Here is a 21,568-nt window from a genome sequence, read left to right on the forward strand (position 1 = left end):
TTTTTGGTCTATAGTTCCCTTGAGAATTATATAGTCTCTTTTGATGACCTGCACCTTGAGATTAATTTTATCTAAGATTAGGATTGCAACCTCTGTGTTTTTTGAATTCCCATATGCTTGGTATATTTTTTTCCAGCCTTTGATTCTCAATCTAATTCTATCTGTAATCATGAGTATCCTGAAGGCAGCAGATTGAGGGGTTGTGTTTTCTAATTCAGTTTTCTAGCCTCTGTCTTTTAATGTACGAGTTCAGGCTATCGATATCTTGGTTAATACATGCATGTGTGGACTCTGTGATATCATCTTATACCTTTGTGTTAGGGGTTTTCCTATCTCCCATTCTTATCAGTGCATCATGGATGTTCATGGGTGTGATTCATTCTTACCTTCTTTCCACCATTGTTCTAATATTTATGATTTCTTTTCTTCTGTTGGTTGAGGGTTGATTTTATTGCTCTTTTTCAAGTTGGTGAGGATCATGCTTTCAGGTGTTGATTTTGAGTTTCTCTTGTTTTTCATGTTTGTTGATTGCTATAAATTGCCTTCTGATCATGGCTTTTGCTGTGTCCTAAAGCTTTGGGTATGTTGTGGTTTTTCTTCTCATTTATTTTAAGAAATTGTAAAATTGTATTTCTTATTTGACCTATTATACAGTTGTGTGTTTAAGTAGTATGTTGCTCAGTCTCCATATATTTGAAGGGTCACTATTGTTGCCTGGGTTGTAATTGGGATTGGAATGAGTCTTAAGAGGGAAAGCTCTGTACTTGGGGTCATTGGGGGCCTTGTTGATTATGTGCAGGTGATGGGGGCACAGGAGCAACCTTGCTCACTGACCAATAGCAAAAGGAAGACACAGAAGCAGAGGTATCTCCCAGGAAGGATGTGCCCTGAGTCTGCCTGTGTCATTCAGCATAGTTTGCCAATACCCTTGTCTCCCTTAGCTCAGTCCATTCCCACACACTCTAGGTTGGAGGAAACCAGGTCCACTTAGATTTGAAGGTGTTTTACTGATTTCAAGAGAGCTTAGTTATTCCCTCTAGCCCACCCCCCCCCCTTTCTAATCTTGTGGTGATGATCCCTTTATTCTTAGATCATAGCCATCTTCCTGGAAATCTAGAGTGATTTTAATTAGAGTAACGGGTCTAGATCTCTTTATACAGTGTCTCCACCCTCCACCCCACCCCCCATTCCTTAGCTGTTGTTGAAAGCACTTTCCTATGGAAAGGGATGTGACCTTGACTGTGACAGTTCTCTGCAAGGAGTATAAACACTACAGTGGGAAGAATCAGCTGCAAGTTGTCACCTGCCAACACAGCCCGGAGAATAAAGGAATGAGCTTTTAAGTTTTGTGAGGAAAGGGACAAGGACGCAGCTAGCACATGCTCCAGTACATTACACAGAGATACAAAGATTCCTAAAATCAGAAAAAGATCACAGCGATAAAGGAGGAATGTCAAAAGGGTTTTTGCCATAAGAAAGCACTGCATATCCAAATTATTTGGAAACAAATCCTCTGTGTTATATATTTGTCAACTTCAGCTGTGTTTGGATTTTAGAGTTATCTGTTTGACAAACTAACAAAAGTAAAAATTTGGCTTTAAACACTTGTTTTCAAAGTACTGGCACCTGAATTTTCGACTTTTGATCTAAATCCATTTATCTGTGGCAAGACAGTAAACATTGAAATAGAAAAGCTACAGATGAGAACATTTTTAATACTTAGAGGAAAGTACAAGCAAGAAAACTGATGCTGAGGTGGTAGGATAATGACAATCTTCCTGTCAATTGGCTTAAGGGATAAAATGCCATCTATCTGCATAATAAATAAAAGGAAAATTGCAATATTTACGGCCTCACCAAAATGATCTGTTTCTAGGTAACATTAATTTCCGTGCTGCCCCAGGGCATCCTTTGCCACAGAAGGTCTTTGACTGTTAAATGCTCAGATGGGTTAAACAAGTGCTTAGGAAGTATATGATTTCTAATCAGGAAAAAGACAAAGATTTTTAAAAGGACAAATATTAAAATAACTTTTTGGAAAAAAATGCTTTTCATAGTTTCTGTTTAGAAACGTTTGTGTGTTAATGTTGAAATCAAGCACCGTATCAATGTTTAAATCTCTGTTCATTCAGTTTCATTGTATTGCATTTTGGAAGGGAGGATATATTTGAATATGACTCTATAAGATCAAGATGAGTGTGAATTGACTTGATAGCCGGGAGTTCATTGCCAAAATAATCTTCAGGTTGAATGCGTTTATATTCAACAGTGCCCAATATCAAATTTTGTAACTCTCAAATTGTATGCTCTGGTTATGATCCCATTGCATCCCAAAATTTCACTAAGTACCATAAAGAGCATTTGTTTTTGAGATATCCTCTATAATCATTTTCCAAAATACAAGCATTTCCAAAATATTTATTTATAATGTGTTGAAAATAGCAATAACAGAGACATTATATGCTGATAAAAATCATATTTAAAAAGAAAATGAGCATGCTTTTCACTTTAAAAAGGTTACACTCAAAAGGCACTGTATTACATACTGATAACTATTTTTATTCCTTGGCTTGAGAAAATTCAGCTGGCATCCCTTGTTGACATTATTTCAGGTATGTTCCATAGATCGAACAACTAGAGATTTGTCTATGCTTTCTCTGATTTTGTTTGCAGCATCCTGCATCTTTCCCCCTGTTCAAAATCACATCAAAACTCAGTCATTGAGTTGATTCTTCCTCCTAGAAAGCCTCTTGGACGGAATATAACTACCTTCTGCGTGTTTCCAGGGCTGTAAACCTTTAAGCAATCTTTCTGCTCCGGAGAAACTGGTGAGTTGAAACAGTTGACCTTGCTGTGAACACACAGTGCATAACTCACTGTGCCGCCAGGGCTCCTTCTGTTTCCGGAAGTTGCCTAACTCTCTTCCTTTCTCTTTATTATCAAGTAGTTTCAGTGCTATTTCTTCCCCTGGAGAACAGGCACCCAGGGCTCAATCAACAATGGTGTATATATTTATTTCAGGCAGAGCAGAAGCTGTGTGGTAGGATAGGAGTGTCACAGCTTCAGGTTTGCGGGTGTGGTATCTTGTCAGACTCCCAATCTCAAGGAAGGTGTGGGGAACAAAAAGAGAATCACAACCATCCTTGTGGGGTTTTGTGTGGTCCCGGCAAGCAACGCCAATTTTAAGTGGAATACTGCTTGAAAAAGTTCAAAAGGGTCATACTGTCAGACCATCTGTCATTTCAACTGTTCTATCTCCTCCTGGCTCACTGCTTTTGTTCAGCATCTCCTCCTACTTGCTATACAATACCCTCGTTTATTCTTCCCTATGCATTTCAGGATTCCAGGATGATCACCTGTATCAGTTTCATTTGGACTATCATGTTTTGGTTGTAAAGGGGCTGTGTAGCATGTTAACTGGCTCCTCCATATTGCTGGATTCCTACTGCTTTTTTGTTTTCCTTTTTCCCTAAATGTCCTATAGTATTTATACTTCACACCTAAGTCTGATAAAATTTGGAGTTATTTTATATGAAAATATTTCTGTCTGATATAAATATTAGATCTTTGCCCCTTTCTTGGACTATGGATGTTCAATTATTTTCACAATACAGGCTGTAAAAGATTACTTGTCATCATTGAATTTCTTTCACACTTTGTTAGAGCTAAGTTAGGTAAATTTATTTGAGTCTATTTTCCTACACTAACACAACTTAGTCTGACTACTGGTTCTATATTATATCTTTAAATCAAGTAGATTAGTTCTTCCAACATTATTCGATTTTACAAAAGTGAATTTGTTCTTTTGGTTTCGTTGTGTTTATGTAAAATTTTGGAATAGATTTGCATATACCTACAAAAATGATTCTTTGAATTTTTATAGCAATTATGTTAAAACTATGCAGGCAGTATACCTCAGAGACATGAGTTTTGTTACAGACTATGGTAATAGCAAATATTTCAATAAAGCAAGTCTCACAACATTTTGGTTTCCAGTATCTATAAAAGTTATGTCTCACTATACTGTAGTTTACTAAGTATAGAATAACATTATAAAGAATTTTGGAATATTGTGAGAAATATCAAAATGTGACAGAGGAACACAAAGTGCACATGTGCTGTCTGAAAGATAGTGCTGAAAGACTTGTTCAACACAGGATTGACATACGTTTTTAATTTTTTAAAGCACAATATCTTTACAACATGTAATGATATTGTCTGCATATTCATTTGGGTGATTTTGAATCTTTACTATATTCCGTTTTCTAATGCATGATCACAGAATGTCTCTCCATTGATTATATGATGAATCTGAGTTAGATTTCATCAAATTATTTCCTGCATGGATTCATTTGTTCATGTGTATTTTTATTATTTTCTTATAGCTGATGTAGTTAAATAGATTTGATTAAGTTTATTTTATTGGTATTCTTTGTGTGTGTGTGTGTGTGTGTAAGAAAGAGCTTTATATAAAGAATAATTGTACATTAGAAAACAGTCCAGTCCAAAATCAAGTCTGTAAGTCTGAAATTAGCATATATGTCTGATACCAATCTATAAAACCCTCTTCAGACTCATGGAACACATGCAATGACACTGAAGGCAGGAAGATCACAGGCCGGTGGGTGCAAAGTCTTGAAGATCCAGTGGTGGTAGAAGCATCTCAGCTCTGGCAGGGGTCTCCATTTGGCTCCTCCAGCTCCCAGGGCACAGGCTCTATTCAGCGTAGTGTCATGTGTCTTGTCAGCAGAGTGTCTCCCTTATTAGACTCACTCCCTGAGAGACACTTTATTGGTTTTCATATGTTAAATCAGACATGCATGCCTAGAATTGATTATACTTGGTAGGTGTGTACAATTAGTTTATATACTGCTGAATTATATTGACTAATATTTTATTATTATAGTGCATCCTCATTGTTCATTGAAGTGTATTGATGAAATGTTCATTGATTTAGCATCACAAAATGAATTGGTATGCATTTTTTAGTTCTAGAAGAGATTGTCCAAAAAGATAGACTGTACGAAGACTGTGACACCAGAATTCGGGAAAGGCACAGTACTATAATGTGCAAATGAAACAACCTTGTGTGCTGAAAGGAAGGAGGACTTGAAGTTCTTGTTGATGACAATCAAGACTGCAACTCAAAGCAAACAAAAATCCTCACAACTTTGGAGCTGGCCCTACCAAGCTAAATGAAGCTTAAAGTTGTCAAGGATTTAATTTTACTGAAATATACATTCAATGTTCATGAAAGCAATAACCATTAAAACAAACATTTTGCAATGGAAAAAAATGCTACTGAAGACCTTGGTGAAGTGTTAAAGAGCAAAGACGTCACTTTCAGAGCACGGTGTACCTAACTTAAGCCATGCTTTTTCCAAATGCCCCATATGCATGTTGTCATTGGACAATGACTAAGGAAGATCACAGAATAATTTATTCATTTGAATTATGGTGTCGATGAAGACTCTTGGAAGTACAGTTGACTGCCAGAGAACAAACAAGTGTGCATTGGAATTAATATGGCCAGGCTGCTCCTTGGAAGTAAGAATGACGAGATTGCATCCAACACACTTTGGACATGTTTATCAGGAGAGTCCTGGGAAGTGACATCAGACTTACTAAAGTAGCAGGACAATAAAATATGAAAATATCCAGAGATAGATTAAGGCAGAAGCTGTAACAATGTGTTCAAATATACCCAAAGTTGTGAGACTGTCACAGGACAGGAAAGTTTTTTCATGCTCTTGTACAGGGGTGGCTATGAGTCAGTACTGATTCAACTACATCCACCCGCAATGAAGCAAGAAAATCCCAAACACAAATCCATGGTGACTGAGTTCATTCTGATTCACAGGAAGACTGTAGGACAGAGTAGAACTGTCCCCTACAGTTGCTGAGACTGTAAATCTTTATGGAAGTCACTGACTTGTCTTTCTCTCATTTTTCCTCAGTTGGTGGATGCAAGCTGTCAGTATTTTGGTTAGCAGCCACATACTTAACCCCTGCACCACGCCTAGGCAATGCAGAATCAGTTTTAATTCTTCTTTATTTATGTAATATGCATTGTTAGTGAAACTACTAAACCTAGGAATTGCTTTTATGAAATTTTAAATTTAAATGTTCTTAATAGATACAGTTATTTAAATGACCCATTTCACATTAGTTGCCTTACATAACTGTTTTATTTGGTTCTCTTTCTCTCTTTTCTTCTATTGTGCACGTTTTCCCCTCCTCCTGCTCTTCTTCCTGTTCCTCCTTTTCCTGCTCCTCCTCTTCTTCTCCTCCTTCTCTCAGATTGTGTAATATCGATTATTCCATTTTTAAAGTTCTGATTTTCTCCCTACATCCTCTTTATTCTATATTTAAACCCACCCATTGAGTTATGTTTTTCATTCAGCTATTGTATTTTCATCTTCTGTAAGATATGTTTAGTTATTGCTTAGATTTCTATATTTTAATATTCTTTCATTTCTTTCAAGTGTGTTTATAATTGCTCATTGAAGTACTTTTTTATGACTGCTTGAAAATCCTTATTAGATAGTTTCACGATCACTATTGTTTTGGTACTTATTTCATAATTATCTTTTTTATTCATTTTGAGATCTTACTGTTCTTAATTTGATTAATTAGTATTTATTGAATACTGGGAATTTGGGGTACTATAAAACACTGAATCTCACACACTTTCTGTTAGCTCTCTCTGACTTTACCTTAGGCAAGAAAGTGTAAGTACTCTCATTCCTACTGAGTGGTGAAAAAATCTATGCTACCCACTTGGGATAGTGGCTTAGCTGTTGAGCTACTAACCACAAGGTCAGCAGTTTGAAACCACTATTTGCTCCCCACGAGAACATGGATGATTTTCTAGTACTGCAATAGAATACAGTCTGGATGCACACAAAGGCCACTCTGTTTTGTCCTGCAGGTTTGCCATGAGTTGTTACCAACTTGATGACAGTGTGATTTGAGTTTTACTCAGACCCGATTTTCATATGAGTAAGTGTAGTACAGGAAGACATGAGTGGTCATATTACTATTCACTGGTAGTGGACAGCTGGGCTCCCTACTAGATCTTCCTCTATGTTGCAATGGCTGAGAGAAGTCAGGCTTCGTTGATAAAACTGAGAGAGAGCTCAGTGGGTTCATAATTTCCAGAGTGGAAAATCCTGACTCTTTCCGGGACATCTTCTAATGGTGTTCCAGTTGAAAGGTTTCAGAACAACATATTAAAGGTTGGCAAGGATGGAAGCTTATTCCTGCCCCCCATTAAGCCATTGTTGGCAATTTTTTTCTTGGTCCTACTTGATAGAAAAAGAGTGTCATGTCTAAACATGTCTATTTGCTCTTGTGGAGAGCAAATAGTGTCATGTTGTCTACCTTTCTAGGCTACTCTTTCTCTGATCATACTGCTAATGATAATGGATTCTTTATTGCTATTGTTTTGGCTCTTTTTGGTTCTATATATGGTATATTTAAAACAAGAACATTTTTTCAAAGCCGTGTATTATAAATAGTTTACAAACAACCTTATCACCTTCAAAGTACTCTCCATTACATTTAATACATTTGTCAAATCTGCAATTCCATTCTTTTTCTTTCTTTCTTTGCAACTCCATTCTTAGAAACATTTTTCAAACCCTGCGTTTGGATGGCTGACAGCAATTCCCTGTTTTGTTTTATTGTACTTCAATTCTACCTTTAATGTCCCTCTTCATCTGCAGAAACAAAAATAAGTCACACAGAGTGAGGTCAGGTGAGTAAGGTACATGGGGGTAAGAGAGGCACGCTGTGTTTTGTCAAAAACTGGTGCACTGAGATGGCTGAGCGAGTGAGTGCATTGTCGTGGTGGCAAAACCATTCTCCATCTGTCACAAATCTGCCCTTGGTGTCGTACACTGCTACACAGTCTTTTCAGGCCCTCCAAATAGAAAGCTTGATTAACAGTCTGACCTGGTGGAATGAACTCCAAATGCACTGTCCCCCTCACATCATTTTATTGATCTTTGATTTCACTTGAAGAGCTATTTTTGGATGAGGTGATGCTGGTATCTTCCACTGACTTGATTGATGTTTGCTTTGGGACTCATAAGAATAGCACCACGTCTCATCATCATTAATGCCCTTGGGGAAAAGAAGTCTGGGACACTCTGGAGCTGTTCTTTCAGAGCACAGCCTGTTTCCACTTGATGCTCTTTTTCTGGTCAGTCAGAACCCAAAGCACAAATTTCATAGTAACCTTTCTCCTTCCCAAATCTTCCATTAAAATATGCTGACCCGATCTCCCGGATATTCCAGAGAATTTTCCCATCTCTGTGATGGTCTACGATCTGTCTTTGAGCACAAGTGCATGAACTTTGTCAACATTTCCATCCATTCCGAAGTTGACAGCCTTCCAAAATGAAGTTTGTCCTCAATGAACATTTCCCATTTTTTGAAAGGAGCAAAACACTCATACACTTGAGTTTTTCCCATAGGGGTGTCCTTGTAAGCTGTGTTCAACATCACAACAGTTTCTGCGGCATTTTTTCATGAGCAGGACAAAAAATTCCACAGCTGCATGCTGCTCTATCAAATCCTCCATCACAAAAACAAGGTTCAAGCAAAACTGCTTTTACTAAAAATGTCACTGTGACCAGACAGAACCTTCAAAGGAGATGCCATGGGGGGAACTAGCTGATAGTGAGTTGTTCAATGGTTGTCTAGTGGGGAAAAATGTGTACTATGAAAGCTTTGCCCAGCGGTACTTTTCAGGGTTTTTTAGGGGGGGGGAGCATTGGGGGGAGTACACCTTCATATATGATTTGTATTCATTGCCAGCTTCATTCATCCACACAGGTGAGGATAGATCAAGGAATTCATACTTGGTTGATGTTTTTCCTTTGGTACACAGCCTTTCAGAATCTTCTTGTGTTTATTTTATGTATAATGTACATAAGTAAATTTTTGTAAGGATTAATGTGAATTGAATGGGTAAATCTATGTTTCCACTTAAGTTGAGAAATTTCCACAACCGAGGCTATTTAGAAAACACTTTCTTGATTTTTCCCCCTATTTCCTTCTCTCAAAAGTAAGACCACATATAATAACTTATGTGGTAAATAAGTTAGTAATATAATGCTATGTGAGTGAGTGGAGTAACTCAATAGTAAATTTTCTTCAGCATAAATACCTTTGACATGTATTTTTGGACCAAAGTATTACAGCAAGTACTTATCTGAAGATTAAGAAATTATTGTTTATATTTTTTACATAAATATTCTTCATTGGATCACTGAGTAGGAAAATGTTTGCTAATATCTACAACTTGTATGTCTCTCTGTCATACTCTGGTGGCTTATGTTTTGCTTTGATGCTGAAAGCTTCGAATTTCAAATGTCAGCAAGGCCACTCAAAGGGAACAGGTTTTGGTGGAGTTTCCATGAAAAGAACTGATCATAAAGAAGAAATACGCTGTCCACTTTGGAGGATTAGCCTCTGAAACTCATATATAGCATCTAAATATTGTCAGATATTGAAGGCCTACGAAATAGAAGTAGAACTTTGTGAGAGTTACTGCCAGAAGATAAGCCCTCCAGGTGAGAATGCACTCTAAAAGTATGATTAAGGCAGAGCTGCCTTCTCGAGATAAATCAACCAGCATGGCAAGAATGGAATATTTCTGGTAAGAGGAATGGCTTTGGGAACTTCGGCCACTGATGGAGCAGGACTCAAACTGAGAAGAAGTGCCTGGAAACGTTGACTAATAATCTGTATATGAAATCTATGAAATAGGGATCGAGGGATATTGGGAGTCATAACAATGGAATGGAATGCAGACATGGATATCCTAGGTGTTTGTGAGCTGATAGTCACTAGTATTGGCCTTTTTAAAATAGAAAATCATATGGTTTTACTATGCTGGAAATGACACAATCAAGAAAAATGGACTCATTCATTGTAGTGTAATACTGTCAGTGATAAAATTGTATTTATCCATAGTGAGGGAAATCCAGTCAATACAAGTATTAAAATGTATACATCAATCATGAAAGCTAGTGATAAAGAAATTGAAGAATTCTCCTGAAGTCTTCACTCTGAAATTGATTAAATATGCAGTCAAAAACAATGCATTAATAACTATTAGTAAATAGAATACAAAAGTTGGAAGCAAAGAGAAAGAATAGTAGCTGGAAAATATAGTCTTGGGGATAGAAATGGAGCTGGCAATCATATGATCAATTTCTGAAAGAATTGTTCACAGCCAATACCTTTTTTTCAAAAACACAAACTGCAACTACACAGTTGCCTATGGACCTCTCCAGAGGGAATATAAAGAAATTAAGTGGACTACATCTGTGGGAGGGGACAATGGAGAAACACAGTATCAGCAGTTAGAATGAGGACAACAGGGTTGACTGGGACAGATAACCATCAATTGTTCATATGTAAGTTCAGCTGGAAGCTGAGCAAGATGAAAACAAGTCCACGAAAGCCAGAATACGAGCTTGCATCCATTCCACCTGAATTCTAAAAGCATCTCAGGACAGCTTTGCTGTGTTGAACACTAATGAAAGAAGGCCTGATGAACTGCCGAAGACCTCAGGAACTTCATACATGAAGAAGAAAAAAGCTCACTATACAGGCAGGAAAAGGAGAAAATGCAGCTTGGATTCAGAAGAAACTGAAACTTCGTTTTAACTGTAGAGGAGCTAAGGCACGTGGAAGACATGATGACGTCAAAGAGCTGAACGGAACGCGGCAAAGGATGGCTCTGGAAGACAGAATAAACTATTAGAATGCAATGTGGAAAGACCTAGCATCAGAAAACAGAAAAGGAACAAACTTCAAATTGCAATACTGAAAGATCATTTGGGCAAATATTGAATGATCGAGGAAGCATCAAAAGTAAATGGACAGAACACACAGAGTCACTGTACCAAAAAGAACTAGTGCACATTCAACCCTTTCAGGAGGTGGTGTAGGAGCAAAAACCAATGGAACTGAATGAGGAAGTCCACACTGCAACAAAAGTATCAGCCAAAAATGAGGCTTTAGTAAGTGATGGGACACCAAATGAAATGTGTCAATAAGATTATGAGGCTCTGGAAGCCCTTACTTGTCTAGGCCAGGAAATTTAGAAGACAGGTACTTAACCAACTGACTGGAAGAGATCCATAGTTGTGCCCATTCAAGAGAAAGGCAACCCAGCAGAGTGTGCAAATTATAGAACAATATCACAAACCAGTAAAATTTTGCTGAAGATCATCCAACATTGGTTGTAGCAGTACCCTGACAGGGAGCTGCCATCGTTTCAGGTCAGATTTGGAGAAGGATGTGGAGTCAGGGCCTGGAGTCGGATGGATCTTGGCTCAAAGCAGAGAAAATCAGAACGATACTTGTGCTTTATTTACTATGCAAGACGGTCAGCTGTGTGAGTCATCACAAACTAAGGATCTCCTTAAGAAAATGGGAATTCCAGAATGCCACAATTTGCCCATTAGAAGCTGTAGTTGAATCAAGAGGAAGCTGAGGACACAGAACAATGAAATAATGCATAGTTTAAAACCAGGAAACGTGCGCATCAGGGTTGTATCCTCTCACAATACCTATTCAATCTGCACTTTAAATAAATCATCAGAGAAGTTGGATTATATGGAGAATGGGACCTCAGGATTGGAACAAGGCTTATTAATAACCTACAATATTCATATGACACACCATTGCTTGCTGAAAATTGGTAATATTTGAAGCAATTGCTGACAAAGATCAAGGATTGCAGTCTTCAGAACAGACAGTGTAAAGTACAATTCAGTGTAAAGATTACCTAAAGCCACATAGCTGGATAAGTAATATCATGATAAATGGGCAATAATATTGAAGTTATGAAGGTTTTTGTCTTTTTTGTATCCACAATCCTTGCTCAGGGACCCAGCATTCAACAAATGTGCCAGTCTAGGTACTTTAGAGAAACAAATCCACAGAATCTCATGTATAAGAGAGAGTATTATATAAAGGTTAAGTGTGCATCAAGGAAACATCTCAACCCAGTCCTGCCCAAGCCCACAAGTCCAAATTAATCCATATGTCCAACACCAATCCACAAAGTCCAACCCATATGTCCAACACCAATCCACAAAGTCCTCCTCCATCTCAAACACACACACACACACACACACACACACACAATGACGCCAACTGCAGGAGGAAAGCTGAGTCAGTGAATGTGTAAGCTTCTCAGCGCTGGCAGGGGTCTCCACATGGCTGCTCCACCACCCAGGGCTGCATTGGGGTAGGTCCATGTGGCTTCTCCTTGGGGATGTCTTGAAGGAAGTCAGCCTTGCCAGCTGAAGCAAGGAACTACTAAGGCAGATGCTCCCTGGTCCACCCATCACCAAATAAGAAACCCAAGAACTAGAAAGGCAAAGCTCACTGAGCCATTTGCCCCTTAGCTCTTCCATTAACCCCACATGTCTTTATTGGCCAGGTTGGCACAATAAACTAACTCAGTGATCAAAATATTTGGGTAAATCTGCTGCACAAAATATCTTTAAAGTGTTGAAAAGTGAGGATATTACATTGAGGACTAAGGTACACATGCCCCAAGCTATAGCATATTCAACTACTTCATAATGCATGTGAAAGTTGGACACCGAATCAGGAAGCCTGAAGAAGAACTGGTAAGTTTGAATTACGATGGATGCTTGTGAAGTATACTGAAATTACCATGATCTCCCAAATGAAATAACTACTCTCACTTTGAAGAAGCACAGCCAGAATGCTCCTTAGAAGCAAGAATAGTGAGATTTGTGTCAGGGACTTTGGGCAGGTTGTTGGGAGAGACCAGTCCCCTGACAAGGAGAGCATGCTTGGCAGAGGGGCTGTGAAAAAGATGAATGCCTTTGAATAGATGGGTGGACACAGAGGCTGCTACAGTGTTGGCAGGCATAAGAACAGCGGTCAGGATGGTGCAGGACTGGGCAGCCTTTTGTTCTGTTTTCAGAGGGTTACTATGAGTTAGCAGGACTTGATGGCACCTAACCATGACAACAGAACATATATATATATATGTAAACCTGATGGATAAAAGACAGCTGAGTTTAAAAATGTGCAATCATTGAAATATAGTTTGGTAAATTGAGAGTTTCTGCCAATCAATGAGCTTCTTGATTCATTTTGAGGCGAGTTAGCAAGTTAAAACTTCATCCCTACTCAGCAATGCCATAGAATTTCTTATAATGTAAACCTAGTATTATCATGGAACTACATTACTTGATTTAAAAAAAGATAACTGTGATTGTTTCTAAAATTGTGATTCTTTTCAATACCTAAACTTATCTTTTCATAAAATTCTAATTCAAGAGTGCATAAAAAGATAAAATGTATTAATGCAAAATACTATGTCAATGTCACTGAAATGGATGAATACTAAGCCAAATTCTCTAAAGCTTTAATGGAAGCAGGGAAGCATAGTAGATCATATTAGTGTGGTTGCAATTTAAATTAATTTTAACATATATCCACCATATATTATTTTTAGTTTTTTTCCTGAAATGATAAAATATTATAATTGTTTTCATAATCTTTGAGTATTTTCAAGCTGTTTTTTGTTTGTCTTTTTATTCACATTATAAATTACAATGCAATTTTCCAAGTTTCCTATCAGGCTTTTCTCTTTGCTCAGGCTTTCCAGTGGGGAATAGAAATGATATAATAATCAATAGGGCTTCTGTTCACTTTGTAATTATAAAAGTGTACATGCGTTCAGATAGAAAAGGTGAATCTTTGAAATGTCCCCTGAGGAAATACTTGAATTAAATAGAGGAGAGTTTGAGAAAGGACAAGCAAGCCAGAGATACAAAGAAAATGATGACAAAAAACAGGTGAGATATTTAATAAGAGGAGAGAAGGCAGCAAAGAGGCCCCTACCCTGCAAACAAAGAGCATACATTTGATATTGCTGTGAGAAATGAGGATAAGAGGCAAAATTTTTAGAATTTGCAAGATTTATTTTTCCTACTAAATATAGCACATTCCAAATGAAAGTGGACTTAAAGATTCACCATCATATTCAGTGATCCATGCTGCTCACACTCTAAAAACTATAGGAACAATATTAGAAATTTAGCAGAACACTGTAGAATGTGGGCACTAAAGGTTAAGAGCTAGATGGATAGCAGAAAGGTTAGATCCAACCAGAGGCACTTACGAAAACGGGGCTCCTCGACAGCCGAGGAAAGGCTACAGAGCAGGTCTACTCTGTTGACATGAAGTCACCATAGAAGTGATTCCATAGCTTCTAACAACAGCAATAACCTCATTTTCTATGCAAAATTTAAAAGCCATAATTCTGAGCTACTCAAATACACATCCAACAATCCAAGGATTTAGTACTAGTGTACACTAGAGACCTCTTGAGAGACAGAGAGCCCCGAGCTGTTCCACACAGCAGCTGACAGACCACGTGGTGATGGAAGACATCTGGGATGTTCCAGACTTCAGTTCAGGTTTCAGTTAAAACAGTTCTAACAGTGATCTCACTTGAGATCATGGGTAAACCATTCATTGAACCCAGCCAACATAGATAAGCAAAGGCCTCAGCTTGGGGGTAGCTTGTTAGACAAGAGTAGTTCATTGATGCAAGAGGTCATATGAAGGAAACAAGTAAGTGCATATGGGAGCTGGAGGCACAGGGAATCCAGGGCGGATGATCCCTTCAGGACCAGGGGTGTGAGGGACGATACTGGGAGGGTAGAGGGAGGGTGGGTTGGAAAGGGGGAACCGATTACAAGGATCTACATGTGACTTCCTCCCTGGGGGACAGACAACAGAGAAGGGAGTGAAGGGAGATGCTGGATAGGACAAGATATGACAAAATAATAATCTATTAATTATCAAGGGCACATGAGGGAGGGGGGAGAAGGGAAGGAGGGGAAAAAAAGAGGACCTGATGCAAAGGGTTTAAGTGGAGAGCAAATGCTTTGAGAATGATTAGGGAAAAGAATGTATGGATGTGCTTTATACAATTGATGTATGTATATGCATGGATTGTGATAAGAGGTGGATGAGCCCCTAATAAAATGTAAAAAAAAGAAAGAAAGAAATTGGGAAGTAGAGGAAGGGAACAAAGCCACAAAAATGAATCCACTGATGTCCCTAGGCTGTGTGTTTGCTGGTCAAAGCTAGTCACACACAGTAAATAATACATACATCTATAATAGATAGATAGATACATAGATAGATGAAAAAGTTTATGAAATTGTGGACTCTAGCATGATCACACATCTGTGGGTCTGGTAATAGGTCGGTGACTTCGGAATCATTTGGTCGCAGGGTCTGACTAACCTACAATCTGCAAGACAAGAGACAGACGGAAAGTTTCTAATCACACAAGACCCAGGGTTTCGAGGACCATAACAAGACAAATGCAGGATTGTGGGAGAGTTCAAGCTTTCACCAAATATCCACATATATCGGGATGAAGACCACAGCCGCAATGAAATGTCCCTTACAACTATTTGGTTGGTCTCATGAGATCACAAAATGGAGTAGCATTACAGAAGAGCTGCTAAATGTGGCCTGATCAAGTTGATCTGTAACACCGACCATCACCAGTGGTCAATCAGCTATACACCGTGAACTCCCTCTTGTTCAATGCCTATGCCTTAGAGCCTATCATAGAATTCTCCTAACCGTGGCATTTTTCTTCCAATTTCACCTATTTTATCCACCAATTTCTATTAGTCATTCGTTGGGGACTGCTACCTGGAAGATTAACTCTTTAGCACAATTGGTATGTTCCAACCAGACAAGGAAAAAGGAAAAGTGAGAGGGAGATAAAGAGAGAGCGAGAGAGATGGAAGGAGGAAAGGAGGTTAGGATGAAACAAGGAAGAAAGGAAGGAATCCTTCAAGCAGCGAATCCTAGGGAGTGAACTAGGACTGGCAAGACTAGGCACCTTGACCACTGAGGGGATGCTTATGGATGAGCCCCTGCAACAACTGTGCCAGGATCATTGGGAAATGCCAGCTACCCATGAACTAGAAGCTTCAGGTCATAGTCTCAGAAAAAGTGTCTTTTGTGGTGTCAAATAACAGTTATTCACTTAACCCACGTCATTTCTATGTCATTTCCAGATGAGAGAGCCTCTCGTATAAATGAAGGATTGGCACAAACAAAATATAGGCTGTAACATCTAGGGCAGGACATAGATAATTGAACATTGATAGGTAAATAATCTTGTTAGTCTCATGCCATTTATTCCTCAAAAATGCATCTTAAATCTCAAAGACCAAATATATATTATATTTTAGGACCAAATGTAATTTTCTGGAATTTGTTGGCTTTTGTTCAGCTTTTAACGTGGTTCACTCATTACAATCTCTTTGAGAGCACCTCTATCAATGTTCTATTTAACAGAAACCTCTTTTACTACTAATTGTGTTAGTCTGGGTACTTTAGAGAAACAAATCTACAGAAACTCATGCATAAGAGAACGTTTTATATAAAGGTTAAGTGTGCATCAAAAAACATCCCAACCCAGTGCTGCCCAAGACCACAGTCCAACATTAACCCATATGTCTGACACCAATCCACAAAGGCCTCCTCCATCTCACAAAACACACACTATGACGCCAACTGCAGGAGAAAAGCCAAATCAGTGAATGTGTAAGCATCTCAGCGCTGGCCGGGGTCTCCACATGGCTGCTCCAGCACCCAGGGCTGCACTGGGGTAGGTCTATGTGGCTTCTCCTCAGGGATGTCTTGCAGAAAGTGAGCCTTGTCCGCTAAAGCAAATAATTGGCTAAAGCAGCTTCCCCCTGACCCGACCATCACAAAGCAAGAGACCTGAGAACTAAAAAGGCTCACGGAACCATTTATCCTTCCACACTTCAATTAACCCCATATGTGTTTATCGACCAGGTTGGCACAATAAACTAACTTCCTCACTCAGAAAATGCCATCACTCAATATTAATTTACTTCTCTAACTCTGCCTATGAATTCTACATGGTGACTTGCCATTGCATAAAGAAATATTTATTTTATTATGTTCTGTATTTACTACCTTCTTAATTTCTCTTCATATCCCCATGGCAAACTTCACACTCACAAATTTGGAAAGCCACTTTCATTCAACCTATTGCTCATAACTCATTTAAAAACTGTAGTACCATTTATGCTGTATCCAATTGTTGGATTTCTGCCCTAGAACGCAAACAGTTTAAATGGCAAATTTGAAAGGCACAATTAAAATATTTCATTATCCTGTGAAGCTGAATGCTTCCATTTTCATAAGTGCCTTAAATACTGTGAATCTTTTCGCCATCTTCTGCACATTTTGTTTAAGCACACTAACACATCTCATGAGATGATTCAAATAATCATTCATTTAGATGTGAAATTATGCTTAAAATAATCAAAGTAAACAGATTTACACTACATTACAAAAATTGTGTCTATGCAGTTTTCATAAGCTCATCTGAACTTCATTATAAAAATTATTTTGATTTAATGGAATATAAAAAGTTACACACTAACATTGAATTCTAGGTACTTTGGGGATTAATTTTTCTCAATTATTTTAAAATGACTGTCTTCTGATTTTCATAATTATAATTTTAACTATGGAATTTTAAATACTTACATGTAAAGAAATAAAAATTTAAATAATTAACACTTCCACCTCGTGGAAATCCTTTATTGTGGAAATTGATGTCTGCTGCTTTCCCTGCCCGAAAATACTCTGCTGACCATATCATACCATTTTTCAGTGTACATTATTTATTTTTTTTTTGGAAATAAAACATTATGTGTTTTTATTGAGATTTTGTGGTTTTGTTGGATGGCTTTGAAAATGGTATGGCTAGAGTCAAGTACATCTATTAAAAATTTTTTTTACATTTTATTAGGGTCTCATACAACTCTTATCACAATCCATACATATACATACATCAATTGTATAAAGCACATCCGTACATTCTTTGCCCTAATCATTTTCAAAGCATTTGCTCAATACTTAAACCCTTTGCATCAGGTCCTCTTTTTATTTCCCCTCCCTCCCAGCCCCCCCCTCCCTCAGGATCCCTTGATAATTTATAGATTGTTATTTTGTCATATCTTGACCCATCCGGAGTCTCCCTTCCCCCCTTCTCTGCCATCCATCTCCCAGGGAGGAGGTCACATGTGGATCCTTCTAATCAGTTCCCCCCCTCCAACCCACTCACCCTCCACTCTCCCAGCATCGCCCCTCACACCCCTGGTCCTGAAGGTATCGTCCACTCTGGATTCCCTGTGCCTCCAGCTCCCATATGCACCAGTCTACAACCTCCACCCTATCCAGTCCTGCAAGGTAGAATTCGGATCATGGTAGTTGCGGGGGAGGAAGCATCCAGGATCTGGGGGAAGGTTGTATTCTTCATAGGTACTACATCGCACCCTGACTGACCTAACTCCTCCCCTAAACCCCTCTATGAGGGGATGAATATGTGTATATATGTATATATGTGTGTGTATATATATATGTATATATATGCCATAGTGAATGAAGGGGGAAGTGCAGAGTGGAGACTCAAGGCCCATTTGTTGGTGTACTTTTTTATCAAACTTATTGAGATATAATTTACAACCCTAAAATTCACCCATTTTAAATGGTTTTGTGTATTCACTGATGTACACTAAAATATCGTCTTCTATTCCATTACCACCAAGTACCCTCTGACTCGTGGCTGTCTTGTACGGGGATTCTGAAATGGTGAACCTCATCACAGGGGCAGACATGCTCTTCCACAGCAGTGGCTGGTGAGTTTGAGCTGCTGACTTTGCAGTACCCAGTCCAAAACGAGGGCCACAGAACCACCGGGACACGTTGCTTTCTTAGATGAATTTAATCATGTTGTAAAATTATTAATTTCACAAAAGTACAAGAAAAGTTTGGGTAAGATGGGGCAGAGAGAAGCTCAACATTATAAATTCTTTCAAACACAAATGCAAATATCTATTGGATTGTACAATTTCAACGTGTTTTTATGTAGCTCAAATATACTAAATATAATTTTCCAAAGCTCAACCTTTTTAATTGCCAAAGATATATATAAAATGTGATCTGTTAAAAAATGAGCTCATTCTCTTTAGAAGATTTAAACTCTTTATGCTTTCCACTTTAATTTGCTAATCTATCAAAAAAAAAAAGCAAATACAATGAATGACTTTAAGCACCTTAAACGTCTTCCTTCCTTAACTTCCTTACATTAAAAAACAGCCTTCGGTCGCGGCCGGGGTCGGGGCCGTGGACGAGGCCGCGGGGCTCGCGGGGGCAAAGCCGAAGACAAGGAGTGGCTCCCTGTCACCAAGCTGGGTCGTCTGGTCAAGGACATGAAGATCAAGTCCCTGGAGGAGATCTGTCTGTTCTCCCTGCCCATCAAGGAGTCTGAGATCATTGACTTCTTCCTGGGGATGGCTCTCAAGGACGAGGTCCTAAAGATCCTGCCTGTGCAGAAGCAGACCCGAGCCGGCCAGCGCACCAGGTTCAAGGCCTTCGTTGCCATCGGGGACTACAATGGGCACGTTGGCCTGGGTGTCAAGTGCTCCAAGGAAGTCGCCACCGCCATCTGAGGGGCCATCATCCTGGCCAAGCTGTCCATTGTCCCGGTGCGGCGAGGCTACTGGGGCAACAAGATTGGCAAGCCCCACAGGGTCCCCTGCAAGGTGACCGGCCGCTGTGGGTCTGTGCTGGTGCGACTCATCCCTGCCCCCAGGGGCACTGGCATCGTCTCAGCCCCTGTGCCCAAGAAACTGCTGATGATGGCAGGGATTGATGAATGCTACACGTCGGCTAGGGGCTGCACAGCCACCCTGGGCAACTTTGCCAAAGCCACCTTTGATGCCATCTCCAAGACGTACAGCTATCTGACCCCTGACCTCTGGAAAGAGACCGTGTTCACCAAGTCTCCCTACCATGAATTCACTGAGCATCTTGTGAAGACCCACACCAGAGTCTCCATGCAGAGGACCCAGGCTCCAGCTGTGGCTACCACATAGTCAATTTTATACAAAATGTAATAAAGTGAATTGAGGCTGAAAAAAAGCAAACAGCCTTTAGTTCTTACAGGTTTTTTCCATCTTTCTATTACCTACTGTACCTTCCCAATAACTAAACTTTCCAATAAGTCTCTATTTGGCTCTTTTGCTCTCTAAATTCCAGTGATAATAAATTATTTCCAGTGACTTGTTTATTTTATCATTCCACTGTTTGATCTCGGTGGCTTCTTAAATTGTTCTTCTTTTCTTAGCACCCTAATGAACACTAACTCATCTATTGTTTCTTAGTTCAAGTAGCTCCGATGTTATGAAAGCTTTTTCTGGCCTCCCTCCAGCTCCGACCAGTTCAATTTTGCTAATCATGACTACATGTCTTCACCCAAACTTATATCAATTCTCTCCTAAATGTTTCATGCTGTTCCTACAAGCATAATTGTGGTAGTTACATAATCCAGTGTCAATCAGAGGATTAAGAGTGAAGGCGTGAAGGAGTCTAGACTGTCAACCAGGTTATAGCCAATGAGGCTTCTGTGTGGACATGGCCTTCTCCTGAAGATTTTGAGGACTCCTGTATTTCTCCTCGGAGACAGAAGACTCTCTCTCTCTCTCTCTCTCCTTACTCCCTGCAAGACATCCCTGTGGAGAAGATGTATGGAGAGAGGCTGATGGAGCCAGACCTCTGGAGCCAGAGAAGCCATATGGAGACCCCTCCCAGTGTTGACATACTTACAATCCTACAGGATCCACAAGACTTCCAACCCACTGGCCTGTGATCATCCTGAAGTTGGCATCATTGCATGTGTTTCATGAATCTGAAGAGGACTTTATAGATAGGTATCGGACTGATGGACCGGGCAGGGATGTTTTCTCAATATACAACTGCTCTTATATATAAAGCTCTTTCTTATACACATATATGAGTGTCCATGGATTTGTTTCTCTAGTCAACCGGACTAACAAAATAATCATAAGCCCTCACACATGCGTGCAGTACACACTCTCATGCACCCCCCCACAGGCTTCCCCTCAACATTCATAGTTCCTATCATTTCAATAGATGCCCACGTGGTCCAATTTAAACCATGGGTTAAGGCTACCAGAGCCCCTCTCTCCCAGGGTTAATATACTAACTAGACAGCCATGTGCTCATGCTAAATAGCATGTGCTGAGCCATTAAAGGAAAAATGGGTAAGAAAATGTGCTGATAAAAGGTTAAAAAGTGGGGGGGGGAATTGGAAGACCCCCCCCTCAATGGGCAATAGGCATTTTTCACTGCCCCTTTGGGGGAGCAAGGATCTCATAATGACTAGCCTAGATTTACTGGTATCTAGAGCATTGTTTCCTTCTATGTTGCATTAAGATAACTTAAAAGAATTCTGAATTTCCTCATTCACCTCCACCTAATGCACATAATTATTTTGTGTTCATTAATAGCAGCTATGCCCATTGATAGCTAGGTTAAGGATAAGATATATAACACATGTATGCATTCAGTATATGACATTAAAAACTTTTGTAACATTTTAAATACTAATTTTCTCCATTTC

At 39.2% G+C, this 21,568-nt stretch overlaps 1 pseudogene; it reads left to right on the plus strand.

Annotated features, from left to right (window-relative positions):
* LOC142455993 (small ribosomal subunit protein uS5 pseudogene) overlaps positions 1–20,050 on the plus strand; it is a 60,886-nt pseudogene extending 40,836 nt beyond the window's left edge.
* Positions 20,051–21,568: the final 1,518 nt, after the last annotated feature.

Source organism: Tenrec ecaudatus, chromosome 9, assembly GCF_050624435.1.
Source record: "Tenrec ecaudatus isolate mTenEca1 chromosome 9, mTenEca1.hap1, whole genome shotgun sequence".
Classification (NCBI taxonomy): Eukaryota; Metazoa; Chordata; class Mammalia; order Afrosoricida; family Tenrecidae; genus Tenrec; species Tenrec ecaudatus.